Source organism: Myotis yumanensis, unplaced genomic scaffold, assembly GCF_028538775.1.
Source record: "Myotis yumanensis isolate MYYU_CA2020_CCGP unplaced genomic scaffold, mMyoYum1.0.hap1 SCAF_9, whole genome shotgun sequence".
Classification (NCBI taxonomy): Eukaryota; Metazoa; Chordata; class Mammalia; order Chiroptera; family Vespertilionidae; genus Myotis; species Myotis yumanensis.
The window spans coordinates 24,208,786-24,234,158 of record NW_027223760.1 but is presented as its reverse complement, the minus strand read 5'-3'; the positions used below and the strand labels follow the sequence as shown (position 1 = coordinate 24,234,158).

Genomic DNA, 25,373 nt, shown 5'->3' with positions numbered 1-25,373 from the left:
TTCTGGGAGAAATACCTTGTGGTGATGATTACAAAGAAATGAGACAGCCGTGATCGTCATCAAACTGAAAGCAATTCAAGTAGAGTCCCCATTTGATGGGGTCGACAAATGCAAATCCAGTCACATTCTTAAGGAGGACCTGAGGATGTCAAGGCAGGAAACTGTCTTGGTAACTGATGTTATAGTTACTGCTAAGATGTTAAATATACTTACAACGAAACCCCAGGTAGCATGTAGGACATTTCTGTCACCCAGGTTTTCTCACGCCCCCATCCAATCAATACAATCAATCTCCACCCCCAATGGCAAGCCCTTCCTTCCTTCCTTCCTTCCTTCCTTCCTTCCTTCCTTCCTTCCTTCCTTCCTTATCTTCATTGTTGAAACTATTACATATTGTTCCCTTTTCCCCCAGTGACCTCTTCTAGCTCACCCCTATCTCCCATCCCAGGCAAACACTTTCTGATTTCTCTCACTATAGAATGTTTTTTTTCCTGTTCTTGAACTTGATCTAAATGAAATCATAGAGCAAGTACTCTTGCATATCTGGACTTCTTTCATGCACAGTTGTATGTTGTGTGTATCACCGGTTCATTCTTCTTTGATTGCCCAGTAGTATTCTGTTACACTGATTCATTTATTTTTTTTTATTGATGAACATTTGGATTGTTTTCACCTTTGTGGCTATTACTAATATTAAGCTGCTGTGAACAAGTCTTGTCGTACTCTCATTTCTGTTTTAGATTGAGGCCTAATTGCTGGGGCATACAATAGCTCTATGTTTATCTTTATAAGAAACATCCAAGGAGTTTTCCCAGGCGATTGTACCATTTTAAGCTCCAGCCAGCAGTGGGTGAGTCCCAGGTGCTCCAGTCCTTCTCACATTGTATATTGCTGGTTTTTCTAATTTTAGCCATTCTAGCAGATATGAAGTGGTCTCTCAATGTGGTTTTTAATTTGCATTTCCTTGATGACTAACATGTTCCTATTTGCCATTTGTATATCTCCCTTTTTGAAGTATCTGTTTAATCTTTTGCCCATTTTTAATTTTCTTCAGACATTTTTAAATTGGATTGTTTATCTTATTATTATTGATTGGTAGACTGTATGTATGTGTGTGTGTGTGTGTGTGTAAGCCAAGGCCCCACTGTACTTTTTGTTTTCTGAGTAACCTGCCTCTCCAAGGCTGTGAAGATATTCTTCTGTGTTTTCTTTCAGGAGCCTATAGTTTTAGATTTTATGCTTTGGCCTGTGATCCATCTCCAATTACTTTTTGTGTAGAGTTCAAGGTTCAGGTTTTGCCTGTTTTCCCCATGGTTCTAGCATGGTTTGTTGAAAAGACTTGTCTTTCCTCATTGAGTTGCTTTGGTGCCTTTGTTGAAAACCAGTTGTCCGCGTTTATGTGGGTCTGTTCCACAGGAAGCTGAGGAATGTGTGTGCAGGCCACGTGCGGCATGCCCTCGCGTCTAGGAGATGACAGTTCACACTGGTCAGTCTTCATAAGCCTCACGGGCCTGGTGGTCTTGAACTTCTATATCGTGGAACATTTGCGCCAAAGATCACGACAGAGCTGTGTGGGGCCATTTTTCGCTTGTTTTATAAAGCTAACAGCAGCCGAGGCCGCCAGAAGTTCCAGCATTCCCACATGAAGTGTAATATTTTTCTCTGCACCGAAATATACTATCAAAGCTGTGAGAGCCAGCTCAAGCCTGCAGGCAACTTCGAAGAGAACTAAGGATGTGAACTCAGTTTTCTTGTTTGAAAGGGTGGACGTGTGTGGATTCGAAGTATCTGCTTTGGAACTTAATTAAGTGAAGGTCAGACAGAAACATTCCTCTGAAGAAGGACAATCTTCATAACGTGAAGAAGCTCGTGAATACAAGTTGTTTTAATAACTTCTGCATAGTGCGCACAAAAACAGGTCTGCTGGCTCTTAACCCTCTGTGAGGAGACTCTCTACCGAGAAGGTTTTTGTAAATAGTTTCACTTGAATTTAGTAAGAAACTATTTTCTCTTAAAGGATGTTTTAAATTTGAAAAGTGAAGGATGAATAGAGTAGGAAACACACCAGAATTATTCTCGTAGAAGGGTAGGATGGACGGTGATTATCCTTGACACCATCGATTTTGGAATTCGTGTTTTCGTGGCGGTGCAGCGAAGTGTCCAGCGCAGGACCGAGGCCGGGCTGCCATCTCGGCTGGTCCACACGGCGAAGGACTGAGCCCCCGCCCCCCCCTTGTCCCCCACTCCGTGCTTCTCTAAAACCAGGAGAATGAGCGTGCCTGCCACAGGTTTAGAGGAGGCGAAAGATTAGAGCTGTGCCTGGGTCCCGGTGAGCACCATCCAGCTGTAGTGATTATTATAACAAAAGCATACAGAAAAGGGAAATTTTTCTTGAAAAAGAAGAACCTAAAAAGCAAAAGTATATTACCCTGTCCTATGATTCAGCTCTTTCCCTCTTCACAGCAGACACCCCAGTTGGTTGACTTGGTCGGCTGTTACTGTTCACTCCCATTCTCTCCCCCAGAGGATGTAGCATTAGAGGTTTTCCTTTTGAGTTCCCTGGAGACATGTGCCCTGAAAATAGATATTATTCATATTATTTACTAGAACTGCATTGTCTCTACCAAAAGGTTCAGCGCCATCTGTTCTAACTCCACGGTGTGAGAGCTGTGTGACCCTTCGGTGCCTCAGTTTCCTCACCTTTAAAACCCCCAAAGAAGACACCACAGCCGCTCACCGGAAACGCCGCCTGTGTTTGGACTGGTACGGTTGTGCTCAGCTCCTGGCCCCGTTTTGCTTTCTCTGGTTTCCTGGCCAGAGCGGGAACGAGAGCCGAGTCTGACCGTGACGGCCTCTTTCCCACTGGTGCCCTGGTGCCACTCTGGAAGGAGGGGCGTGCCTGCCCCTCCCTGTACGCCTGTGTGCACAGTTAGCAGGGTTAGCGATAAGACGAAAGCACAATCCAGCTCAGAGCAAACGCAAAGCCTGTCCCTGCGCTATTAGTGGTGTCGTTCCAGGGGAAATGTGGTGTTTTGGTTACACAGACCAACCAGGTTGCACAACAGGCTGAAGTGTGAGCTTTTCTGCCCATTGTCGCAAGATGGTCATTGTGTTCCCCCTGAAGCGTTTGTCTTTGTTGTGCACATGCGGTTACGTGTTCTTCGGTAAATGCTGCAGATGCACAGAGTAGTGGCATACGGCTCTCACGATTTGACATGAGGGAGAAACATTCCACAAGGTCACTTTCTCCTGTGTGGTGGCTGCTCCCTGCCATCCCCAGCAGCTCCCGCTCACACTGCTCATTCTCTGCCTCACTTCTTACTCTCTGTAGCTGGCCACCCCTCCCATGTCGCAGACCTTACACATTGCCAGGGCCAACCTCCCTGGAGGAATTGTGTGTATTTGCTGCCTCCATTTCCTCCCTCCTGCTCCCTCCTCAGCCTACTCCAGTCTGGCTTCGCCCCTGTGACCTGGCTGATACAGCTCTGGCCACGGCTGGCACTTGCCTTCCTATCCTTCCTACCACCTCCAGTAGGTGTACTGGATTCTTACCTCCCTTGACCCCTCAGCGGTGACAGTGTTTGCTCGCCCTCCTCTGGGCCTCCAGACGCGCCCTGCACTCTGGCTTTTTCTCCTCGTTGCCCTGTGCGGGTTCCTTCCCTCCATCTCTAAGCTCCAGGCTTCGTGTCCAGATGCCAACCGGACATTTCCACTTTGATATCTTGCTGGAACCTCATATCCAACAGATTCAAACTTACCAAATTGCACAAGCTCGAAACCTGTTCTCACTGACCCTTCTATCTCCTTATCTTCCAAATCCACAAAGAAACCAGGTCTGGTCAAAATTCTGCATATCGGCTGTTCTCAAGGCCATCTGTGCTGTCTCCAGTATGTCCTTCTCTCACCTAAATTCCTGCATTAGCAACCCTCTCCTGCTCCTAGTATTTTCCCCAGTTTATTCTCCTGATTTCATTCAGGGTGATGCTTCTAAAAGCATCCTCTTAATGTCACTTCTCCACTTAACCCTTTGAGTGCCAACCAATATCCTAGGAACTATGCTAAAATTGCCAAGGCAGTTTAGGAAAAAAATTATGAATCGCAAGTAAATGAAGTTACATATTCAAAAACTTAAGGAAACCTTTACTACATAAGTAATCTGCACTTAGGTGCCATCTGTCAATAAAGAGTGAACTACTAGCATCTAATAGTGACACTGCAGGAGCGCGATCGCGCTCCCCAGCACTCTAGGGGTTAAACTCCTCCCCATTTCTGTAATATCCTGTACCCAGCCTGCTGGGGGCCTCTTCAGAGCAGGTGTTCTCACCTGCATACACAGGTACGAAAGCACCAGTGTTCATGGGGAGATGGAGAAGGGAGTCATTCCCTCTCCGCACAGCAGGACTTAATGACTGTCCCACCTGCACATCACTCACTCCTGCCCTCCAAAGTTCCTGATCCTGGCTCCTGTCCCTCCCGGCGCTTCCGTCCTTCCCCACTCACACCTCTTGACCTGTTCCCGCGCCCCAGCCCCTGCCTCTCGCATCTGTTGAACTTCTATTTACCCCCCCCCCCCTCACCACCACCCTTCTTATTCAGAGTAACTCGATGCTTTGCTAAATGTTATAATCCCTAAATTTCATCCCTGTCTTGTCTTAGTTTGGGTTCCCCTTGAAGCAGATTCTGAATAAGGATGCTCTCGGTTCTGACTCGACTGTGTGAGAGCTGTGTGACCTTCTGTGCCTCAGTTTTCTCATCTTTAAAGCTCCGCTTTATAAGATTGTAGTGGAAATTAAGTTTCGTGGCATGGAAAGTACTTAAAACTCTGCCTGACCTGTAGTAGTAGTCAATCAAGCTTGCTATGATGGCAGTAATATCTATTATTAAAAATGTAACTTCTCACAGGTTTCCGTCCTCGGCCTGTGTGGAACAGGTTAGAGCCCCTTATTTCTGTGCCCCAGCAGCACCCTGTGTCTCCTTTAAATGGTAATTGCTGGTTCGATGAGGGGGGAGGATGACATCATCCTGCTCACCATTCAGTGCCTAGCCCAGTGCCTGGAACATGGTATATAGTGTGTACTATGTACTCAATAAATACTTCTTGAACAGAATTAGTCAAATGACTTGTATAAAGAACATTTCAATTATGCCATGTTTCTTACCCATTTAAAAAATAAAACATAGCAAACAAAGAATGACTGTGTTCCAGGGGGTTGTCTTTAAGCCCCACATTGCCGAGGGAGCCTGGGCAAGCTCTCCCTGGTTACGGGCCTTTGTCCAGCCCCCAGATTCTTGCATGATGTGCTAATAGTGTGTAATGAGGATAGGGGACAGTTTTAGGACGCTCAGGGCTTCCCTCGTCATTGTGTGTTTTTCCTGTTAGCTGATGAGAAAATGTCATCATTTGCTTGGGCTTGCAGGTTCTTTCCTAGTTATGGGGAATTTTTCAAGCTGACTATAATGAGAAGGTCTCAAAAACCACAGAGAGGTCTGGTATGTTCTCTTCAAGTTAAACATAATGTCCCTTCTTATTTTCACTTTTGATCATCTGTGTTTGTGAGATGACTTCTCTAAGTATATTGATAGAACCTAGCATCAGAAATAGGGTCTGTTTTATTTTGATGTTTGCCCCTTGACATTCTTTAAACTCTCATGTCAAATCAGAAGCCTTCTTCAGGACTTCTAATTTCCCTTTCCTTTTTCCTTCCTTCCTTCTTTCTTCTCTTTCCTCCTTCCTTTTTTCCTTCTTTCCCTCCTTCCTTCCTTCATTTATTTCAGTATATTCAATACACACACACACACACACACACACACACAATCCTATATAATAAAAGCGTAATATGCAAATGGACCGAACGGCCAAACAGTGGAATGGCCATCCGTGATCACACTATGACACCCACTGGCAGCAGGCCAGCCAAGGAGGTGCAGTGCAATTGGTTAGGTCCCAGCCATCACCCCAGGATCACCCCACCGAGTGAGGCCCAGGCCACCAGCCGGGGGGGGCGATCATTTGGGGGGCTCCACAATCGCCCCAAAGAGGGAGGCCCAGGCCACCGACTGGCAGGCTGTGGCGGGTGAGCGGGGCCTCCCTCTGTGAGTGAAGCCCGGCTCCCAGGTGCCAGCAGCCAGAGGGAAGCCCAGGTCCCAGGTGCCAGCAGCCGGTGGGAAGGAAGGCCTACTTCTGCACTAATTTTGTGCATTGGGCCTCTAGTATATATATATAATATATATAACCCTATATAATAAAAGGCTAACATGCAAATCAACCGAACAGCGGAACAACTGGTTGCTATGACGTGCACTGACCACCAGGGGAACACTCTCAACGCAGGAGCTGCCCCCTGATGGTCAGTGCCCTCCCACAGGGGGAGCACTGCTCAGCCAGAAGCCCTGAACTGGGCTGGCGAGTGCAGCGGCGGTGGCCGGAGCCTCTCCTACCTCTGCAGCAACGCTAAGGATGTCTGATTGCTAGCTTAGGCCCGCTCCCTGCTGTCAGTCAGATGTCCCCTGAGGGCTCCTGGACACTGAGAGGGTGCAGGCCAGACTGAGGGACCCCCCTCCCCCGAGTGAATGATTTTCATGCACCAGACCTCTAATAATATATATATATATATATATATATATATATATATATATATAACATGTATAATTATTAATTATGGTAAAATACATACAGAATAAAATGTACTATCTTAACTATTTTTAAGTGTATGGTTCGGTGGCAGTAAGTATGTCCACATTATTGAACTGCCAGCCATCACCACCATTCATCTCAGAGCTCTTTCTTCTTGCAAAACTGAAACTCCATACCCATTGAACACTAATTCCCCGTTCCCCATCTCCCCAGCCTCTGGCAACCACAATTCTGCTTTCTGTCTCTATGAATCTGACTACTCTAGGGACCTCATATCAGTGGCAGACTCGTAGCATTTGTCTTTTTCTTTCTGCCTTACTTCACTTCGCATCATGTCCTCTAGGTTCATCCATGTTGTAGCTTGTGTCAGAATTTTCCTTCTTTTTAAGGCTGAATAGCATGGCATTATATATTTTGTTCAGCATCTTTCCCTTTTAATAGTAACTTTTAACAGGTTATAATCTTAGAAGTTTATAAAAATGGGGGGGGGATTCAAGTGTTTAACTACCCTTCCAATGAGGCATTAAAAAAATAGTGACCTTTGAACAAGTTTGGGACAGTGCACATGAGAGGGAAAACGTTTCTGAGACATTTATTTCGAATTTTTTTAATCCACCCGTGCTCAAAATCCAATATTCAGAGTGGTAAGCGTCAAAATGTTTCGCCTTCCGTAGGGTTGATCAGGGCTTTGTATTCACATTTGTTTATCCATCACCCATGGTGGGCATTCTGTTGCTTCCAGTTTTTAGCTATTGTGAATAACGCTACTATGAACACATGTACACAAATGTCTCTGATCCCCAGTAGGGGGCGTACAGGAGGCAGCCAATCAATGATTCTCATCATTGATGTTTCTCGCTCTCTCTCCCTCTCCCTTCCTCTCTGAAGTCAATAAAAATATATTTTTAAAAAATCAGGCAGATTTTTGTGGCTATAGATATTCTGTATTTTGAAATTTAACTGTTAATAATAGCATCATCTTTTGAAACATATTTTTATTGATTTGCCCACTACTGGGGATCAAGCCCGTAATCTGGGCATGTGCCCTGATTGAGAATCATACCGTGACCTCCTGGTTCATAGGTCAACCACTGAGCCACATCGGCTGGGCAATAATAGCATCTTCTTGATGTATGAGTCCTATTATTGTGATACTAGTATTTATTCTTTCTCATCAAAACAACATATGACAATCATAGAAAATTTGTAAGGAATAGCAAAAATACTACAGACAATCACACTACCTAATGGAAACCATTATTAACATCTTGCTGCATATCCTTCTGGTGTTTATAATGTGAGCTTTTATATATTTAAGGTCATATTGTTTTATACTTCTTTCTTGTACTTAATAAAGTATAAGCATTCTCTTTTTTAAATGGGCTTTGTAAACATTTTAATTATTTTGTATGACCAAGAAATAGTTATTGGATATACATTAGCCTCAATAACATTTTTCCAACTCAATGTTTCTCATAGAGGTCAAATAATATTATAAAGAATTAATGAAAAATCTTAATTCTCTACCCCTTCTTAAGCTTTTTTTAAAAAAATATGTCTTTACTGATTTTTTAGAGACAAAAGGGAAGGGAGAGGGAGGGAGAGAGAGAGAGAAACATCAATGAGAGAGAAACATCAATTGGCCACCTCCTCCTGCACACCCCCTACCTGGGCATGTGCCCTGACCTGGAATCAAACCGGCGACCTCTAGGTTCATGGGATGACGCTCAACCAACTGGGCCACAATGGCCAGGGCAAACTTTTTAAATATATTCTTTTCTGTTTTCCTTTTGAGATCAGCTTCTCTTACCCCCACCATTTGCTTGTCCCCCCTCCCCCCTCTTTCTAACTTCCTATATCTGGCAACATTTCACCTAACATCATATTTCATAATTTGCAGTGTCATTAAGTATTCTCCAAAAACCATTATTTAAACATATGAGTTTATTATAATTTATTTAGTCACATGCTCCACTCCACTTTAGGATGTTTACATTGTTCTCAACATTATGTTATTGTAAGGATGTCCTTGTACAACTATCTTCCTGTGTATCCGTGATTGTTTCTTTCGGAGATATTTATAGACATGTTATGAGTCAAAACAGTTTGTTGGCTTATAGAAAGGTATTGCAGATTTCCTGAAATGATTGTCTCACCTCACTTCACTAGCTTTATTCTCTTCTTTTAAATCCTCACCCAAGAATATGTTTATTGATTTTGAGAGGAGAAGGGGAGAAGGAGAAGCATCGATGCAGTTGCCTTCCATATGCACCCTGACAGGGCACTGAACCAACAATTTAACTTTACTCTTATTGTTGTCCACCTTTGTGAATTTGATTGGTGAAAACTTGGTGTTTGCTAGTGAAATTCAACACTTTTTCATGTTACTTGGCCTTTTATATTTTGGGGTGAAGAGTCTATTAGTATTATTTACCTTTTACAATGATCTATAATAATAAAAGCATAATATGCTAATTAGACCAGACGTCCTTCCAGATGAAGCCAGGGCTGCGAGGGAAGCCCGGGTCCCAGCTGCCTGCTGGTGGCCGGAGGGAAGCCCAGGTCCTGGGTGCCAGAGGGAGGCCAGTGCCGGCAGCTGGGGGAAGGAAGGCCTACTCTTGCACAAAATTCATGCATCGGGCCTCTAGTAATCATATAAAGTCTATTACCATGTTGCAAGTATCTTATTTTTTGTTTACCTTTCAGTTTTGTCTGCTGCTCTTGGACATACAGGAATTTTACATGTTAATGTAGGGAAGATGGATTCAGTTATGCTTTTTGTTACTTTCCTCATTGCTTTTATAAAGCTAAGACTTCCTATCTCAAATTCATAAATATTTTCCTAATTTTTTTCTTTTTTCCCCTCTTATATTTAACTTTTGACTCTCTACACTATTAAATTTGGTGAAGATTATAAAGTAGGAGATACATTATTTTTCCTAGAATATCATCAGGTTCTCATGTTTGTCCAAAATCCCAGGAAAGCTGTGATATGAACCAAAACAAGTGCTTTTTCTTATTTCGGTGCCTTGATTGTCCCACTGTAGAAAATGAGGAGGCTGTGGTAGCCCTGTGGAGGGCAGGAGCCGGGAAGACGGAAGGGGACCCCCTCGGAAGCTTTCCCCCTCAGCCCAGAACTTCCCTGGTATTTCTGGGTAACTGGTTCATCTTTCCTTAAGTTAGTCAACCAGTGTGACAGCAAGTTGAGTAAGAGGATTACAGTGCCATTTAATACTCTGTACCTTGGACAATTTGTGCTTCTTACCTTTGCTAACTGTTCTTAACCTACCTCAGGCTTCCCTTCTGAAAGGCTTCTGTCTTTTCCTAATAATTTCTCCCTTTGCCCAGCTACCTCTTGTGTTTCAGAATTAAAGAAGGATGAGCTAGTTCAAGAAATACCCAGAAATGGTTGCTGGCCCTGACCTGGCCCTGCCCCTTGCCCAGAGCTGTGACATAAATTTGTTGTAAAGGTTGACATAAAAATAGGGAAAGCATTTTGAAAAATGGGAGACACTGAAGTGATAAAAGTAATAGCTTGAGATATAAATACCTGCTCTCAACCTTGTGTATTATCAGGATTAACAAATTATTATCAACATATTAGTAACAGAAATGGCATTGAGAAACAAAACAGCCACAGGCCACACCTTTTGAGTTTCAAATACGTTCATGTTAACATCTTCCGTAGCACAGAGAATATGTCTTCAGGCATTTTTGTACAATAAAGTCACCTATCAGTCGACCCATGATTCTTATTAAAGCGTTTTAACATTCATCCTCACTTTCTGATTTTGACTGAGTGAGCGTGGTCTGCGGCGTAACTTACATCACACACAAGGAGGATTCAGGTACTATGTGATGGTGACCCTATTACCAGCTTTCATGCCTCAGATGAAAACTGTGTGGATCTGACATTTCCTTCTTGAGAACGTATTTGCTGTAATAAATACAGTGATTGCTTGTAATCTGTAGAACTTGCGTGGAGTCTGGCTAAACCGAAACCATTTTCTTCTCTGCTCCGGGAACACACAGCCCTACATATCAAATAAAGCATAAGTACTTGTACACAGCTGCAGCCGATGTTTTGTTTGCTCACACTTATGGATGGCCTGATCTTTAAATAACATTGAAAAATCGCCTCTACGTAGTCTTTGAGTGGGTACGATTGTCAGAGAAACAGTTCCTTTATTAATTAAACTTTCATTTCTCACTGCACTGCTTTGATCTCGTAACATTTTTTTAAATGCCCTGAAGGATTACTCTCAAAGCTTCCAAATAAATTATGATTTCTCAAAAGCCACAGTATGCTCATGGCTCGATGAGTCCCACAGACAGTATTCGTAAACCCCTGTTGAGTTTTTCTTCGTGTGCTTGTCTGCTGCATAATTTCCTCTGCTGTTGGGTCACATGATTCCTCCCCTCCATGATACACGCACTTAAAATTTTTACTTCCTGATTGAGCCATCGAGATTATGTAAAATGTAAATCCATCTAAATACCTAACAACAGGAATTTTAAGAGAAAAATGCTGTCTTCTTTTTCTGTTTCATTATTGACGCCTGAAAAAATCCGAGTGCTTCCCTGTTTGTATTTGGAAACACGAGACTGTTAGGGATTGTTTTTGTCCCTTCCCTTTCAGATTGAGTCAGAGTTTGCTTTCATTATAAAAATAATGTACCGGGGAGAGAGACCGTGGGAGTGGTATGGTGGCAGGACTGAAACCATCAAAATGGTTCCGATCACACACAGAGCCGTTCGCTTACCTGTTAGTCTTTCCGGTCGGCATGAAGAGTGCAGCATCTCTCAGAAGGTAACCATTTGATATTTCAGAATCGTAAATGGCCACTCAGCCCTTCTGTCGCCTCCTATAAATTGCAGTAATTCCTAGCAGGCTGGGTGACACTTGTTCTATCATGGATCTTAAAATCCCTCACATTTTCTCAAAGCAGTTCTGAAGTTGTCATAGTAACAGCATGGTGTTTGGAGGGGTTTTTTAGTAGTTCTTTAGCTAGAGTAAATTAATTTTATGAACTCTGGATGTTTTTGTTTTCACTCCTCTGACAAACAAGGGCCATCGTTGCTCACATATGTATTTCGTGTTCGTTATTTCTTGGTGACTAGTTAAAGGACTTGGTGTGTGTGTGTGTTTTTAAGTTTCAGGAAAGGAACAAGAATGTTATCGGTTGATTTCACATAGGTTAAACTTGGATTTTTAGTTACTTCTCTATAAAATCGTACTACCATTGTAGGACCAGAATTCAGTTTTATTATGGGTTATGAGAGATGTTCCCCCAAATTTAATGACTTATGTCCAGGTGTTTCAACTACCCTTTGCTTTGATTCTGATCTATTTGGAATAAGAACTGAGGGACACGGGAGGGAAATCTGTCAGACTTACAGGAGAAAATTACTTCTTTAAAAATGCAGGACTCATCCAACAGCACAAGCATGTTCCACCAAAGGGAGTGGGGGTGGTGGGGGGGGGCGGGGAGGATACGTCTGGCTTTGTCAAAATTAAAACTTCAATACTCCTTGCAACTAAAAAAATACAGTGAAGTAAATTATCCTCTAGGAAAGTCTGCAGGAATATTTTATGGGGAGAAAGTAGGTCAGGATCTCCTATTAGCAAGCCTCTGTGGCAGAAATTCTTGCCAATATGGCCATCGGGGAGCGAGGGAGCCTCCCTCTTGGGCAGGGAGAGGGTCAGAAGAAAGAATGGTCTGTGCTAGGTCTGGACGCTGAGACTTTAAAAAGTGTCACATGTTTGATGCTTTTGTGTTCTTGTGAAAGTGATCAGAGATGGGACACTTACAGCGGCTGTCATGTGAGTTCCGTGGGTTTAATGCTCACGCCAGTATCCTCTCGGCTCTGGGGCGTGTTGGTCCAGCCGGGGCGGCAGGAAGGTGCAGCCAGCAGCGATGAAGGTGCTAATGCCGGGCCGGTGATGTCAGGAGGGACCAGACAGCGCTTTCAAAACACAGCAGTAAACAAGGTGAAAGTGTCCCTCTTTGCTGGAAGGAGGTTTGTTTTTGTGAGCTGGACAGGACTCGGATGAAGTATTTTCAAAACAAACATCCAATCTGTATGCTTTGTTTGTTTGTTTATTTTTTGGATTTTAAAAAATGAACCCGATGAGATTTAGTGAGGGCTGCATTTTTAAGCAGACTTATCCTGTTTTCCTGTTCTTTTTAAAATTGATTCTTTCAAAAATCTTGAGTTTTCACAGAGAAATGAAAATACTCCTGATCTTAAATGCAGGTTTAGTGAGCAAGATGGGACCCAGTACAGGGCCAATGCCGATCACAGTCACCAGTAAAATATGCCTTCTAATTTTGTACCTTTTGCTCCTTTTTAAATGTGCGTTGAGTGTGAGAAAGTGAGTGGTGCAGAATACTGCTGACGGCGTGGTTCTCGTCTTCATACAGTTTCCAACCTTGAACCTGAGAATGTCAGAGGCTGGCGTCTCTGGACACTCATCTGAGCAGTTATCTGCCGGTGCCCGGCTCCTGAGCGAACGCGTGGGTGTCCCGGGCGTGTGTGGTAACAGCAGTGGTGACACGGAGCGCCCAGAGGTCGCCTCGCTCTCTCCTGGGGATCCCTGGTCCTTGCTGCCTCTGATGAACTGTGAACTTGGGGCGTCCTGGCAAGCGCAGGCGTTTGGGAGTCCACGGCAAACCTGGACGTCGCATAAGCCCGGCTTTTAAAGTGAAAGCAGGGCCTTGGGGAAGGACCGCCTCGCCTCCTTCCCGACTCGCCTACTGCGCTGGAAAACAAAGTAAGTGCTGTTTGTTTCTTCCTGAGTCACTCCTCTGCGTGTGTTCTCTTGCTCGCACTGTTAGACAGCCAGTATCTGACAAACGCCGGGTGTAACCCTTCACTGGGAAGGAGGGTATGAAGTCTGTTCAGTCGTTCATTGCTGCTTTGATCTTTTCTGTCCTCCTGTATCTAGCCTGCTGCCTTGCTTGTTAGAGATAGCCAGAGACGGAAAGGTCTTCTTATTCATGAGAAAACAAGTTGTTGTTGGGTTTTAATGGTTCAAGAACTGTGCCATTAATTAAATGACAGTGACACAGACGAGGCTTTTTACGTGCCAGGAGCACATCGAGCAAAACAGCCCCAGTTCACTGCCCCTGTTCTCGCTGGGAAGCAGGAAGAGGTATGTGTACAAGACAAATACAGCGTCCCCGTATGGGGACTGCAGAAATTAGGTAGGAATGGCCTCCGGACAAGGGGCTGCAATTTAAAAACCAGATGGGTAGTTACAGAATAGTCACTGGGTGTAAAGTACAGCACGGAATATAATCAATAATATTGTAACAACTATGTATGGTGTCAGGCGGGTACTAGAATGATCAGGGGAACACTTTATAAAGTACATGATTGTGTAACCACTATGCTGCACAACTGAAACTAATACACAGTAACGCTCAATGTAAACGTAATGGAAAAATAACAACAAAAGAGAAAGAGAGAGAGAGAGAGAGAGAGAGAGAGAGAGAAAGAAAAGAAAAGAAAAGAAAAAAAGAAAAGACAAGACAAGACAAGAGAAAAGAAAAGAAAAGAGAAAAGAAAGAAAGTCAGTCGGACAGGGAATGGAAAGGAACTGAGAAATAGAAACTGTTTAATGATGTTGGGAAAAAAAACAGATTTAATATAAAAATGGGGTAAAGTGTATAAAGAACTTAACCTTGTCAACAGAAACTGAACTTGTCCTTCATGTTAGAAAGTTTCATAGGAAATGGGTTTAATGCCTTTTAGAAAATAATTAAGAATCTTCATCACCTAGACCCCAGGGGTGGGGAATCTTTTTTCTGCTAACGGCCACTTGGATATTTATAACATCATTTGAAGTCTGTACAAAATTATCAACTAAAAAATCAGCCCACTGTATTTGGTCAGACATTTAATTAACTCACCCTTAATGCCAGACCCGATGAGTTCTCCGGCCTTATATGGCCTGTGGGCGAGACGTTCCCCACCCCCTACCTGTACAGAAGATTCTGTGACTCCAGCCGAATTCTAACGCTTGGCCCTGCCTTCCATTTGTGCTTGTTTCTTATGCTGGTCCTGCCGCCACAGATGTTGCAAGGCTTGATACATTTTTAATACCAAGTTCTGTGGTTTTGGAAGTACAAAACAAATGTAATTGCAGAGTGTTTTATGATCTATAGTGAAATTCGCCTTCCTTATAGAACGGACTGTTTTTATTGTAGAATTTTCTTGACTTAAACGGTAACACTTTGAAGGTAGAAGGAGCCAGGAACGCAGAGAGGCAATGGAAGCAGAATCGGGGTCTAGTACCGAGTCTAAATCTCGCTCCAAATGCTGTGTGAATCTGGTAGGGCCTCGGGGCCAGGAGAATTCACATTTTGTCTCGAAGTGGTGATCATAGGACTTGGGGTGTCAGTATTTCATCTGAAACACTTTAAGCTCCTTCTCTGAATGGATGTCTGTGAATTAATCCAGCAAACATCTTTAGGTGCCTCTGTCATATATAGCATTGGTCTCAGAGCTTTAGTTTTTCACAGTTTCAACTTTACAGAGATTTGGTTTATAAGTTAAAGATCGAGAGCAGTTTGAAACGAGGGTGAATGAGCCGAGCATTGCCATCGAAGCGATTGGGTAAGGTTGGTGCCAAGTGAGCAGGGCTGTCCCCGTCTGAGCTGCCCTCCTAATTAAAGGGAAGGTGGCTGCCATCTGTCTTCTTTCACTCGAGGCTGCAGGGGACCGGGTGTGGAGGGAAGCACCCCCTCCCCTTTACTCCCCGCCCCCCCACTCTTTTTTATAGGCCGCTTTCTCCCCAGTCAGTGACCCAGAAGGTCATTGATGATCTGTCTCTCTCAGGATGAATAGTATTGTAAGCATGCAAGGCACTTGCAAAGAAAGTTTACAACACCCACTGATGCGTTCAGAATGCTGCTTGAATTACGTCTGAGAGTATTGTAATCTCTGCTCTGGTGTCTTTGACCCTTCGTTATGGAGGGCATTTCTGGCAGGAAAAGTGGGGAGTTTTACTTTTATTGATTCTGCTTTTACATGAAAAAAAATTTTACACTCCACTGGGCATAATCAGAAGATGGCAGCACATAGCTCTCCAGTGGGGATGTAGGAATATTATTCTTATCCAAGTCAAGGGCACGTGTAAGTTGTGATGTACACGTGCCATCTCAAGGGAAATGGTGGACGAGGATGTTGACAGATGTCTAAGTTGGTCTGCGGCTGCTTCTTGGACCAATTATTGAAATAATTCACACTGTTTATTCTTCAGTGGAGCAATAATAAGCCTTCTGGGAGAATTAAGTTAGTTTGAGCTCATGGCTTAATCTGAAAGTCCTCTTAACAAAATGACAGCGCTTTCTTGCCTCAGTTTCCAACTCTTTAAGTGGATGAGATGTGTGCTGGTTTTAGATGTATTTAAGAAAATAAGAAATAATAGTTTCTGTTTTCGATAAAAAACATTTATTACAAATGGAACATTCTGAAGTATTTGGTTATTTTAGTTTTTATATACTCAAGCAGAGTGTCCGTGTCATCTAAAAAGATCTGGCCCTTACGCACACTATCTGCGCCCCCCCCTCCCACCCCCAGGAAGTAGATATGGACTTCCCAGAATATGCTGGTTTTTACAATTCTTTATGACATGGAAATGTGGTGTTTCTGAAACCCACACAGTAGGTTTGGAAAGCCCACATGTGAGAGTCATGTCTGCAATTTTATTTAGAGTTCTTTCAGTTTTGTCATCAACTTGTGATGAGCTTTGTTGGAAACGCAGATGTGCTGCTGTTGTTGAGTCTGGGGCAAGCGGAGTGCAGGTTCTGGAGACGCTGACATCACTTTCTGTGATTGGGTAACACCAGGAGAGTGGATCGCTTCCCAACCACTGAAGGGTACACAGTGACATTGTTGAGTTAATTCAGCAATTAATTAACAGGCAGGTGTTTTTGGCTTTTTCATGCACTAATTTTAGATAGTCTACTGCAGGGATCCTCAAACTTTTTAAACAGGGGGCCAGTTCACTGTCCCTCAGACCGTTGGAGGGCCGGACTATAGTTTAAAAAAACACTATGAACAAATTCCTATGCACACTGCACATATCTTATTTTGAAGTAAAAAAACAAAACGGGAACAAATACAATATTTGTATTTGCATGTGGCCCTCGGGCCGTAGTTTGAGGACCCCTGGTGTACTGGGTGCTTCCATAACAACCCTTTTAAGGTGATTTAAACTAATTCGGTTTTACCCACCAGTATTTACTAAGTAAGCGAATTAAATGAAGCACATCTCAAAAGTGTGACTGCAGTGTTGACACAGCCAGGTGGTTTCGTTGGTTGGAGCGTTGTCCCTACACCAAAAGGTTTCGGGTTTGATTCCAGGGAAGGGCACCTACCTAGCTTGTGGGTTCATTCCCCAGTTGGGGCACATGTGGGAGGCAACCAATTGATATCTCTCTCTCTCTCTCTCTCCAATCAATAAAAACATATCCTTGTTTGAGGATTTTTTAAAAAGTGGGGCTCTGATGTAATATGATCAGTTTTAGCTCACACAGCAGAAGACACACAGACATGCAAGTGAAGGTGGCCTCCTTGAAGTGCCCTGTGAGCTGGGAAGGTCTGCATTTCCCGCTGCAGTGACGCTGTTGTTTGCCAAGGACACTTTAGAACTTCCAGTTTGCTGTCGCCCTCGGAGCCTCCCATCCTGTTTATATTGTCCGCAGGAGCAGAAATTCTCTAATCTGTGAAGGTGGGGAGGAGTCCGTAGTGAGGTCTGATGAATAGGATTATGATCAAATAACTGATTTGAGTCACTGATTCCCGTAAACATTTACTGAGCCACGCATTGCATTCTAGTGTAAGTACCGCAGATTCGAAAATGAGCTCATCATGGACCTGGCCCTTCAGGAAGACACAGTGGGGCGGGACCAGCGACATATGAAGAGGTGACATTACAGACTGACAAGTGCAGTAACAAGTACACGTGGTGCTCCTAGAGCCCAGAGGGGAGTTAAAATAAAATTTAATGGAAAACGAGCATTGTTACATACATGATTTATAAAGTGGCTTACGTAATAGAATTTGGGAAATGAAAGCCCTGAGAAATCTCTTCTATTTTAAGAATGAGGAGATTGGAATTTATTTCTGAAATTCTTTCATTCTCAGCCAGTTTAAAGCCTTATGAGAAAAAGCATTCATTCTAATGGACGTCTTTTTTTTTTTTTTTTAAGCCAAAAGAAGTTGTGGCTATATAAAAGGTGAGGTCTAAGAAAGGTTTGGGACTTTATTAGAAAACTGTTCTCTCCAAAGGATATTTTTGAAGAGCGATTCTTATTTCTGTGTTAAAATTGAGTACTTTGCCCGTCCTAAATACACCAAAGTGTCCTGTTTATTGCTGAGAACAGCAGTGTAGCTCATAGGAGACAGCGGACTTGAAGCTGGCCTGCGTCTGCACGTTGACGGTGGGCGAGAAAAGGCTCCTCCACATCCCCTTCCCGGTTTTATTTCACAGGGACAGCATTTCTGTCCCGGAGCCGTGGAGGATCTCCCTTGTGGATGAGTTCATTGAACGTGATCTGTGAAATGGCCCTCGGTGCCGGCCACTGCTCTCAGAGCCGCCCAGAAGCCAGGCTGAGTGGCTGCAGAGCCTGGGCACTGCGCTCCTCAGTAGGACCCTGTCGTTATGCACAGTCACAGCACCATTTCCTGGTGCTTTCCCCGAGCACGGCAGGGAAGGCCTGGCCAGGAGGCTGCCCTCAGGGAGCGTGGAGCTAAGGGTCTGTGCACAGATGAAACAGGATAAACGTCGAGACAGAAAATGTATTAACACGGCGAGAAATACAACAAACACACTGCATGTTTGTAGAAAAGAAAGGATTTCCGTGGCGGGGGCGGTGAAGAGTGTTTTGTAGATTAAGGAGCATCTGAGCCAGACATTGCAAGAAAGGTCGTGTTGACCATGAGGACGTGGAGGGAGTGTCCCAGGCCAAGGAAAGTGAGCAGAGGCCGAGGTAGGGATGGGAAATATCGGTGTACAGAGTGGGCAGGAACCGATTTGCTGTTGCCGGGCAACAGTGTGTATCAACGTGACGGCTGAGAAGATAAGGGTAGCAGAGGTCTGTTGAGGCCAGATCCGGGAGGGCCTTGAATGTCATGTGACTAAACATTGAAACTCAACCCTGAGTCCCTGGGCGCAGTGGAGGAATTTGGTCAGGAGAGTGACAGTGGGTCTTCCCTGCAGAAGCCGGGTGACTTGGGCAGTGAGAAAGCTGGAGCCGGGAGCCCTTCAGGGCCGTCACGATTGTCCAGGCAGGAGGGCCTGAATGAGGGGCGACAGAAAACTAGACAGATTCAAGAAGGGGAGTTTAGGGGCTGCCTGGATAATGGGGGCTGGCTCGGGGCGGCAGGGAGTGGGAGGGGAGATGGAAGCAAAAATAATTCATAGATTTTTGAACCCAGTACCATTTACTACTTCTCTGCCATTTACCAGCATTTCACACACATTATCTCACTCAGTCTTACCCTCATCCTGTAAGGTTGGTATGTTTGTCTTTATTTCAGAGATGAGAAAGCTAAGGCTCAGAGAAAGATGTGTCTAAAGTTGTAGAGCTAACAGGCTGACGAACGGGGCTTGCGGGCATCCGGTTTCCCCGCCTGTGCTCTTCCTGCTGTACTAGGTTTGGAAGAGAGAGAAGATGACCTCTGTCCATTCGGTACACATTCCGTTTAGGTGCCGGAAGCTGTCCGTCTGGACTGGAGACGTGGAACCCAAATCTCAAGGGCAAACTTAGGATTGGAGACAGGGGCTTAAGAATCAACTGCTTGTTCATTTATTCAGCCAATCCTTGCCGAGTGTCCTTAAGGCCCGCACGGCTGTGGCAGCACAGTGTGAAGGAGAGGGCTGCAGTCTGGCGTCACAGACCTACCCCTGGGGAGGGCGCTCCGTGCTGTTGGTGAGTGTGACGCAGGGGGAGGTGCCGGTTTGCTATAGAAACACCTGCCTGGGGCACCCAGCCAAGTCTGGGGACAGGGACATCTCCGAAGGAAGCTGTAGGACCTCACAAGGCACTCAGATGATGAGACGGGGGAGATGTAGTAAGACGCAGAGGCAGGAGAGCAGCCGGGTAGATCTGGGCACTCGTAATGCTGTGGCCGGGGTGGAGGGACCGTCGCTAAGCAGGGAGACGAGGCTAAGCAGCGATTTTCAGCCGGTGGGCCGCAAGCATTGTTAGAACATGCAAACCTGACTGTTTAGTTAGGGGTGCTGACCTCTTTGCCCTTAGACTGCCAAATTAAAAATGACAACGGCCAGCACAATAGCCATCCAATGTGAATGAATCGAAATCATACCTAGTTTTTTGTCAGGTTAGCAAAAAATATAACATGTTGTTTGGTGTGCCGCAGAATGTTGGTAATTAGTTTGTGTGCCATGGAATGGAAAAGGTCGAAGATGGCTGGGCTGGAGAGGTAGGCGGCAGCTACCCGGGGCAGGCCCCAGGAGCCGTGTTGGGGCATCTGGCCATTTCCTTCAGGACATGGGGAGGCTTTAGTGAACTGTAACCGTTGGGCCGCATGATTAGACTTGCTTTTGGAAAGGATGTAGATGTGTTGGCATTTGGGGATTTGTTGGATGTGGAAGATGAGGGGGAGAGAGGAGTAAAAGGTAACGTGAATGTTTCTGACTGGGTTGCTGCTGCTCCTTCACTAGGGGACACAGTGGAAGTTGGAGTTTGGGGTTTATTGGGGTTATTGGTTTGGGCTGCCCTGAATAACTGGTATCCTAAGTAATTGGTAAAGGGAGCTGAGGGGTAGGGTTGCAGTCAGAGGGAGGAGGTGCCAAGTTCATGGCTGCGGAAGTGCCGTGGTCACACGGCCAAGAGAGGACCAGGCACTGGGAGTGGCGAGAGAGGAGGAGGGGACAGGCTGGCCATGGGGCTTTCCAGCCCAGTGACTCTGGTGGCCGTCTCATTTGCCAAAAGTCATGTAGCAGCGTGACCAAGTAGTGTTGTGTGTCAGTTCCTTGTCCAATAGTTCGGGGTGTGTTCTGGGGAAGAAGGGAGCGAACCTCTTTGTGTACGTCCCTTTGTTCTCCGAGGGAATAACCAGAAAAGCTGCCATTTCCCGGGCCTCACATGTGCCTGGGACTTTGGTTTAAGTGCTTTACAAACATAATCTCATGGGGCCTTCTCAGCGTTATCATCCCATGTCACGTGTAAGGAAAGCAGTGATTGGAGAGTTAGATAATGTTGCCAAGGTAAGTGGCAGAGCAGGGTTTAAACCTCATCTTAATGACGCCCGCAGGTGCTCTCAGTCACTCTGCTGTGCCTGTGCGGTGCCTCCCTGGGCCCCCCACTCTTCCCAGCGAGACTACAAGCTCTGGGAGGACAGGAACTTTTCCCCTTCATCAACATATTTCAGGACCTACTAAGGGCAGGACCTGACACATAGTAGGTGCTTAATGCATATGTGTTGAGTGACTGACAGGTTCAGTGAGCTCTTTGTGATCGCTATCAGGTAGCAGGGGGGCCAGCGAGAGAGGGCGCCAACCTGCGAGGGTACGTTGGACTCCGGTGGCTTAGCCTGCAGGCATCTGCCTTTCTTTGCCATACTCCAGGACAAGCATATCGGCCTGGCTTCAGGCAGGTGCTGTGTGGCTCCGTCAGTAAATTCCATCCCCAGAAACACCCAGGGGTGTGCATCCCTGTGATTAGTGCCCAGGGCTGGTCTGTTATAGCTTGGACTCCACACTGGTCTAGGACAGCATCTAAACCAGTGGTTCTCAACCTTCCTAATGCCGCGACCCTTTAATACAGTTCCTCATGTTGTGGTGACCCCCAATTTCATTGTTACAAATTGAATATAATTAAAGCATATTGATTAATCACAAAAACAATATGTAATTATATATTTGTTTTCCAATGGTCTTAGGCGACCCCTGTGAAAGGGTCGTTCCACCCCCAAAGGGGTTGCGACCCACAGGTTGAGAACCGCTAATCTAAAAAATACTGGATGTTTTTAAGGAAACATCCAGTGATGTATTGTAAAAACATTCCTAAAGTTTTCTGTTTCTTCCATTATTCCATCTCCTCTTTGTTCCTCTCTGTGTGTCTTTCTCTCTAATTTTCTCTCTCTCTCCATACGCATGTGCACACCCCCCCCTTTAGTTTGTCACCTGTCTTATAAATATTATCTCATTTCTTTCTTAATGAAATACATGGTGGTACATGAAAAGCCAGTTTGTAAACTGAAACTGTTTTATTTATATTTATACTAGAGGCCCTTGGTGTGGCCTGCAGGGATTGGGCTGCAGCCGCAGTCCAATGCCACCTGCTGCTCCAGCCTGCCGCTCCTGCTCAATCTGGCCCCACTGCACCTGCTGTGAGCTCACGCCCAGTGAGTCCTGATCGATGGAGAGCCCTGCGTCTAGCGCCCTTAGTTGAGCTGAGCAGCATTCCAGCTGTGGAAGCGCACTGACCACCAGGGGGCAGCTCCTGTGTTGAGCATCTGCCCCCTGGTGGTCAGTGTGCATCATAGCAACTGGCCATCCAGTCATTTGGTTGCCTAGGCTTTCAGATAGATAGATAGATAGATAGATAGATAGATAGATAGATAGATGGATGATAGATTAGATAGATATAGATATAGATATAGGTATAGATTTTGCCTCATTTTTGTCAAAGTTTAATTCATTTCATTTGATTCTCATAATTGGAAACAAGATATTCAGCACCATTATATAAACTTATTTTTCCTGTTGGAAATAGTAAATTATGATGACTTGGACCAAAAAACAGAAATCGGAGCTCTTCGGTGTTCAGTGCCTAGCCTTATAGTCTTGCCTTTAATTGTGAAGATATATGATGATCTCTGAAGACCTAAAGTAAATAGCATGTGCTTTCTTTTCTTTCTTTGTAAAATAGATGGTATGTTCTAGAAGAGTCACCTCTGGGCTTGTAGTGTTTCATAAAATACACAGGTCTGTGTACATACTTATTCTGTGAGCCAAAGTCTATGCCTTTTCTAATATTTTTCACCTACGAAAATCTTGAATAGCTAGAAGCTCCGTTATTGTTGGTGTGTAATAAGCCCTAGAATTTATATCCAAATTCAGGCCATGCAGGAGCTCAGAGCCACTCAGTAAAACTCATTAACAACCTGCTTTGTGGCAGACAGCATCCTCTTCGTTTTGGAAAACCTCAGGGTAGGGCGGTTTATGTTTGGGAACGACCAGTCAAAATAGCAAGACAGATAGAGGCAAGAATGTCATTTTTCAAAATGTAAACGGGGAGGAATGGCGCATACGTCAAAACAGAGCACAGGTGGAGGTGGATGGGGATCGGTGATAGTATCAAAGACAAAACAAAACAGCACAATCTTACCTTTGTGGAGCTACAAAATTAATAAATACCTTTGGAAAATGTCCTCACCGTCTTAAACTCAGGATTTTTGCTCTTGCAGATGACACTGGAATGTGTCATGGCACTCCTTTTTTTGACTATTTTGAACTGTTTGTTCATTTTTCTAGTAAGAAGGAAGAAAAAGTTCTCCTTGAAGAGTTCATTGGAAATTAAGAAAATTTATTTTTAGGATGTGGTGGAGACTGATCTGAAAGCGCAGTGGTTAGTGTGATTGGCCATGGTGCGGCCAGGTGGCAGCCTTGGGCAGTAGTCCTGGCCAGCACGTCTTCACCATGATGGAGAAACGGTGTTGCGTTCATTGTAATTCTTTCATTCCCTTCCTTGCCAAACCCCATGGCTTCTGTTGTAACATGTGGCGACTTCTCCCCTGGAGACTAACTCAGTCCAAGTTACCATAATATTTAGGACCAACTACAAAGGCATTTCTTTCCCTAAGCCCATGCCAAATCTCAACCCAACTAGCTTCTCCTCCCTGGCCACTCCAATAGAACCAGCTCTTCTTTGAAAAGGACAAGGAGTGCCCAGGCCTCTTTGTTTTATGCCTGTTCAAGCAGATTAATACACAAGGCACCTCATGCCTACGGTTGCTTTGAGCTCTTCACTTGCTTCCAGAGTAGTCTGTGATAGTCTGTTAATTTTAGGAGTGGCATCTTAGATGTTCTAGAAAGAGGAAAGGAGATTCTGAGTCTACCTACAACAGACTGTCTGCTGTCAGTGCTGATGGAGAAAGGAAGAGTGACGCTAAGACCACAGGCCTTCCCGCTGCGGCTCTGAGCTTCCGGGCAAGCCTGGGCTCTCTAGCGGCCTTGGATCTTCTACCTGCTAAAGACATCACATAAAACAAGTAACATCAATCCTTAAGAAAGAACGCCTAGCAAAATAGGAAAAGGGTTCCTAATAAATTTGTTCTGACCTGTAAATCTGGCCACTTTCCGCTTGGCATTTGATCCATGTACCACATACCTGTTTCATTCATCCTTGTTATATAATTACTTGTTAAAGTAATTATATCCCGTGACCAGCTTTGTTAGTATGCATTAATTTGTTCATATTTTTTTAGCAAGATTTACTTCCCTTCACTGCTTAGTTTATTGGTTTGAAGTCTGACTTTCAACACAATTCATTTTTATGGGTTGTATTTCTGTCTTTTTAATTTGTTGATTATGTGCTACATACAGAAGGGTATATCTAACATATAAGTAAGCACTAAAGCACAATCAAAACAAACCGTGCTCTAGTGAGCCACCACCCAGTTGAACAGTTAGGCCATTACCATACTTGTGGATTTCTCTGTAGGACTTCGTTCCCGTCGTTCTCCGGCTTCCTCACAATTCTGAAATTGTGTTTATAATTCTCTTGATTTTTCAAACAAATATATTTTATCACATAAATGTGCATTGTTAAAGGTATTTTTGTTTATTTTATTTTTAATACTCACTGGAGGATATTTTTTTCCATTGATTTCTAGAGAGAGTGGAAGGGAGGGAGGGAGGAGGGGGAGAGAAAGAGAAAGACACATCAATGGGTTGCCTCCTGCACGTGCCCCTACCAGGGCTGGGGGACCTGCAACCGAGGTCAGTGCCCTTGACTGGGATTCGAACCTGAGACTCTCTCGTCTTCAGGCTGATGCTCCAACCACTGAGCCAAACCGGCCAGGGTGTTAAAAGTATTTTTAGACAGATAAAATTTGTGTCACACTTTATGTGGCTTTCTGCAGCTTACGTTTTTCCTTCATGTTATGATTGTAAATTGCACCCACGTGTTTGGGGGTATAACTGCACTTCCTTTGCATATGTTGCTATAATACTCCAGTCGTGTGTGAATATATCACAGTTCCCCGTTATCTTGTTTATGGGGCAGGGAGGAAGCCGTTCTGCCTTAGACATGCGATGCTGAGACGTCTGTTAGGGCTCAGTGCAGGCATTGAGCCGACAGGTGGCCATGCAAGCCTGCTGTTCAGGAGAGAGGTCCGGGATGGAGATGGCGGCATGTGGACCACATCTAAAGCATCGTTTCTCCAGCCGCTTCTAGAATGCTATTTCACCCAGCCACTGAGATACTTATTTTAAAAATACATTTTAGCCAAAACCAGTTTGGCTCAGTGGATAGAGCGTCGGCCTGGGGACTGAAAGGTCGCAGGTTCGATTCCGGTCAAGGGCATGTACCTTGGTTGCGGGCACATCCCCAGTAGGAGGTGTGCAGGAGGCGGCTGATGGACGTTTCTCTCTCATTGATGTTTCTAACTCTCTATCTCTCTCCCTTTCTCTCTGTAAAAAATCAATAAAATATATTTTTTAAAAAAATAAAAATACATTTTATTTCTTAAAGTT

At 44.5% G+C, this 25,373-nt stretch overlaps 1 long non-coding RNA gene across 7 annotated transcripts in view; it reads left to right on the top strand.

The window, feature by feature from the left end:
- The window catches only part of LOC139016202 (uncharacterized), a 184,522-nt gene that overhangs the window by 122,513 nt on the left and 36,636 nt on the right, over positions 1-25,373 (top strand). For all 7 annotated transcript variants that reach the window (XR_011472649.1, XR_011472646.1, XR_011472648.1 and 4 more), the window contains one exon: positions 13,060-13,409. This is a non-coding gene — a long non-coding RNA (uncharacterized lncRNA). The remainder of the gene's footprint in view (positions 1-13,059; positions 13,410-25,373) is intronic.